Source organism: Canis aureus, unplaced genomic scaffold (genome assembly GCF_053574225.1).
Source record: "Canis aureus isolate CA01 unplaced genomic scaffold, VMU_Caureus_v.1.0 ptg000289l_RagTag, whole genome shotgun sequence".
Taxonomy (NCBI): Eukaryota; Metazoa; Chordata; class Mammalia; order Carnivora; family Canidae; genus Canis; species Canis aureus.
Genome location: NW_027554533.1, coordinates 33,008 through 38,577, shown reverse-complemented (window position 1 = coordinate 38,577; position 5,570 = coordinate 33,008). Strand labels below are relative to the sequence as shown.

At 40.5% G+C, this 5,570-nt stretch overlaps 1 pseudogene; it reads left to right on the top strand.

The window, feature by feature from the left end:
• Window positions 1–4,293: 4,293 nt before the first annotated feature.
• On the top strand, window positions 4,294–5,248 carry LOC144309966 (18S ribosomal RNA; annotated as a pseudogene).
• Window positions 5,249–5,570: the final 322 nt, after the last annotated feature.

Below are 5,570 nucleotides of genomic sequence, written 5' to 3'. Positions count from 1 at the left end.
GTATCAGCCCTACTTCACTCAAGCACAATAGTTGTAGCAGGAGTATTTCTTCTTATCCGCTTTCATCCACTAATAGAGCATAATCAAACTATTCAAACCCTCACTTTATGCTTAGGGGCTATTACTACACTATTTACTGCAATCTGCGCTCTTACACAGAACGATATCAAAAAAATTGTAGCGTTCTCTACCTCAAGCCAACTAGGCCTAATAATAGTAACAATTGGCATTAACCAGCCTTACCTAGCCTTCTTACACATCTGCACTCACGCATTTTTTAAAGCTATGTTATTCATATGTTCAGGGTCAATTATCCACAGCCTAAACGATGAACAAGACATTCGAAAGATAGGTGGCCTATTTAAAGTCCTTCCCTTCACCACAACTTCCCTGATTGTCGGAAGCCTCGCATTAACAGGCATACCTTTCCTTACAGGATTCTACTCCAAAGACCTGATCATCGAGTCCGCTAACACGTCGAATACCAACGCCTGAGCCCTCTTAATTACACTCGTTGCCACATCCCTAACCGCTGCCTACAGCACCCGAATTATATTCTTCGCTCTACTAGGCCAGCCCCGCTTCTCCCCTATAATCCTTATCAACGAGAATAATCCTCTCCTAATTAACTCTATTAAACGACTCCTTATCGGAAGTGTATTTGCAGGATACATTATCTCCCACAGCATCACACCCACCACCATCCCACAGATAACTATGCCTCATTATCTAAAAATGATAGCCCTTGCAGTAACTATCTTGGGTTTCATCCTGGCACTAGAACTAAACCTTACCATACAAGGACTCAAATTTAACTATCCATCTAATTACTTTAAATTTTCCACCCTCCTTGGCTATTATCCAACCATTATGCACCGCCTCACACCTAAAACAAGTTTAACCATCAGCCAGAAATCAGCATCTATACTTCTGGACTCCATCTGACTAGAAAACATCCTACCCAAATCAATCTCGTATTTCCAAATAAAATCTTCTACCCTTATTTCAAATCAAAAGGGTCTCATCAAGCTCTATTTCCTATCGTTCATACTAACTATAATTCTCAGCCTACTAATCCTTAATTACCACGGGTAACTTCCATGATAACCAACACACCAGTTAACAGCGACCAACCTGTAACAATCACCAACCAGGTTCCATAACTATATAAAGCCGCAATACCCATAGCCTCTTCACTAAAAAACCCAGAGTCCCCCGTATCATAAATTACCCAATCCCCTATTCCATTAAACTTTAATACTACCTCCACCTCATCATCCTTCAAAATATAGCAAGCAGTCAACAACTCAGACAATAGACCAGTAATAAAAGCCGCTAGAACAGCCTTATTTGAAACTCACACCTCAGGGTATTGCTCAGTAGCCATAGCAGTTGTATAACCAAATACTACTAATATACCCCCCAAATAAATTAAAAACACTATCAGCCCTAAAAAAGAACCCCCAAAATTCAGAACAATCGCACAACCAATCCCACCGCTAATAATTAGCACAAGCCCACCATAAATAGGAGATGGTTTAGTGGCAAAACCCACAAAACTCATCACAAAAACGATACTTAAAATAAATACAATGTATGTTATCATTATTCCTACATGGAATTTAACCATGACTAATGACATGAAAAATCATCGTTGTATTTCAACTATAAGAACATTAATGACCAACATTCGAAAAACCCACCCACTAGCCAAAATTGTCAACAATTCATTCATTGACCTCCCAGCGCCATCTAACATCTCTGCTTGATGGAATTTCGGGTCCTTATTAGGAGTATGCTTGATTCTACAGATTCTAACAGGTTTATTTCTAGCTATACACTACACATCGGACACGGCCACAGCTTTTTCATCGGTCACCCACATCTGTCGAGACGTTAACTACGGCTGAATTATCCGCTATATACATGCAAATGGCGCTTCCATATTCTTCATCTGCCTATTCATACATGTGGGACGAGGCCTATACTATGGATCCTATGTATTCATAGAAACATGAAACATTGGAATTGTACTACTATTCGCAACCATAGCCACAGCATTCATAGGCTATGTACTGCCGTGAGGACAAATATCATTTTGAGGGGCAACTGTAATCACTAACCTTCTCTCCGCCATCCCCTATATCGGAACCAACTTAGTAGAGTGAATCTGAGGTGGCTTCTCAGTAGACAAAGCAACCTTAACACGATTCTTTGCATTTCATTTTATCTTTCCATTCATCATCGCAGCTCTAGCAATAGTACACCTCCTATTTCTACACGAAACCGGATCCAACAACCCCTCAGGAATCACATCAGACTCAGACAAAATTCCGTTTCACCCCTACTACACAATTAAAGATATCCTAGGAATCCTACTCCTGCTCCTAGTCTTAATATCACTAGTTTTATTTTCACCAGACCTATTAGGAGATCCAGACAACTACACCCCTGCAAACCCCCTAAACACCCCTCCACATATCAAACCTGAATGATACTTCCTATTCGCCTATGCCATCCTACGATCTATCCCTAATAAATTAGGAGGTGTACTCGCCCTAGTATTCTCCATCCTAATTTTAGCATTCATTCCATTCCTCCACACATCTAAGCAACGCAGTATAATATTCCGACCCCTCAGCCAATGCCTATTCTGACTTTTAGTCGCCGATCTTCTCACTTTAACTTGGATTGGAGGACAGCCAGTTGAACACCCTTTCATCATTATCGGACAGGTCGCCTCAATTCTATATTTCACCATCCTATTGATTCTAATGCCAACAATTAGCGTTATCGAAAATAATCTTCTAAAATGAAGAGTCTTTGTAGTATAATCATTACCTTGGTCTTGTAAACCAAAAATGGAGAGTAGTCGCCCTCCCTAAGACTCAAGGAAGAAGCTCTTGCTCCACCATCAGCACCCAAAGCTGAAATTCTTCTTAAACTATTCCCTGACACCCCCTACATTCATATATTGGACCACCTCTACTGTGCTATGTCAGTATCTCCAAAAAATCCTTCTTTCCCTCCCCTATGTACGTCGTGCATTAATGGCTTGCCCCATGCATATAAGCATGTACATGATATTATATCTTTACATAGGACATGTCTAGTCCAATTCCACAACCCATTGATCCTCAACAGTAACTAGATGCATATCACTTAGTCCAATAAGGGCTTAATCACCATGCCTCGAGAAACCATCAATCCTTGCCTGTAATGTCACTCTTCTCGCTCCGGGCCCATGCTAATGTGGGGGTTACTATCATGAAACTATACCTGGCATCTGGTTCTTACCTCAGGGCCATGACTCTATTTATTCCAATCCTACTAATTCTCGCAAATGGGACATCTCGATGGACTAGTGACTAATCAGCCCATGATCACACATAACTGTGGTGTCATGCATTTGGTATCTTTTATTTTTAGGGGGGGAATCTGCTATCACTCATCTATGACCGCAACGGCACTAACTCTAACTTATCTTCTGCTCTCAGGGAATATGCCCGTCGCGGCCCTAATGCAGTCAAATAACTTGTAGCTGGACTTATTCATTATCATTTATCAACTCACGCATAAAATCAAGGTGCTATTCAGTCAATGGTTTCAGGACATATAATTCTAGGACACACGTGTGTACACGTACGTACACGTGTGTACACGTACGTACACGTGTGTACACGTACGTACACGTGTGTACACGTACGTACACGTGTGTACACGTACGTACACGTGTGTACACGTACGTACACGTGTGTACACGTACGTACACGTGTGTACACGTACGTACACGTGTGTACACGTACGTACACGTGTGTACACGTACGTACACGTGTGTACACGTACGTACACGTACGTACACGTACGTACACGTGTGTACACGTACGTACACGTGTGTACACGTACGTACACGTGTGTACACGTACGTACACGCGCAAGACATTAAGTTAACTTATACAAACCCCCCTTACCCCCCATAAACTCATGTCATCTATTATACACTTATTTATGTCCTGCCAAACCCCAAAAACAGGACTAAGTGCATACAATACTCACAAGCTTTATTTAAATTGTATACAAATGTATTGCTACTCTAGTTAACTTAACACAACAGTCTTACACGCATTCGATCTCGTGGTCTATCTATAGATAGCATCCCCTTTTTTTTTCCTCTCATATTTACTATGTATTTTATTTATTATACACACTACAATTTCAGTATAAGTTAATGTAGCTTAATTAATAAAGCAAGGCACTGAAAATGCCAAGATGAGTCGCACGACTCCATAAACACAAAGGTTTGGTCCTAGCCTTCCTATTAGTTCTTAGTAGACTTACACATGCAAGTCTCCACGCCCCAGTGAGAATGCCCTTAAAATCAGCAGTGATCTAAAGGAGCAGGTATCAAGCACACTCTTAAGTAGCTCATAACACCTTGCTAAGCCACACCCCCACGGGATACAGCAGTGATAAAAATTAAGCCATAAACGAAAGTTTGACTAAGCCATACTAAAAAGGGTTGGTAAATTTCGTGCCAGCCACCGCGGTCATACGATTAACCCAAACTAATAGGCCCACGGCGTAAAGCGTGTTTAAGATACCTTTGCACTAAAGTTAAAACTTAACTAAGCCGTAAAAAGCTACAGTTACCATAAAATAGACCACGAAAGTGACTTTAAAATAATCTGACTACACGATAGCTAAGACCCAAACTGGGATTAGATACCCCACTATGCTTAGCCCTAAACATAGATAATTTTACAACAAAATAATTCGCCAGAGGACTACTAGCAATAGCTTAAAACTCAAAGGACTTGGCGGTGCTTTATATCCCTCTAGAGGAGCCTGTTCTATAATCGATAAACCCCGATAAACCTCACCACCCTTTGCTAATTCAGTCTATATACCGCCATCTTCAGCAAACCCTCAAAAGGTAGAATAGTAAGCACAATCATTTTACATAAAAAAGTTAGGTCAAGGTGTAACTTATGGGGTGGGAAGAAATGGGCTACATTTTCTACCCAAGAACATTCCACGAACGTTTTTATGAAATTAAAAACTGAAGGAGGATTTAGTAGTAAATTAAGAATAGAGAGCTTAATTGAATAGGGCCATGAAGCACGCACACACCGCCCGTCACCCTCCTCAAGTAATAAGACACAACCATAACCATATTAACTTAACTAAGACACAAGAGGAGACAAGTCGTAACAAGGTAAGCATACCGGAAGGTGTGCTTGGATTAATCAAAGTGTAGCTTAACTAAAGCGTCTGGCCTACACCCAGAAGATTTCATTACTTATGACCACTTTGAACAAAAGCTAGCCCAACTAACCCCAAACTTAAGTATCACAGACATATAAAGTAAAACATTTAGTTAAATAATAAAAGTATAGGAGATAGAAATTTTAATTGGAGCGATAGAGATAGTACCGTAAGGGAATGATGAAAGACATCTTAACAGTATTAAACAGCAAAGATTACCCCTTTTACCTTTTGCATAATGAACTAGCCAGAAACGACTTAACAAAGAGAACTTAAGCTAAGCTCCCCGAAACCAGACGAGCTAC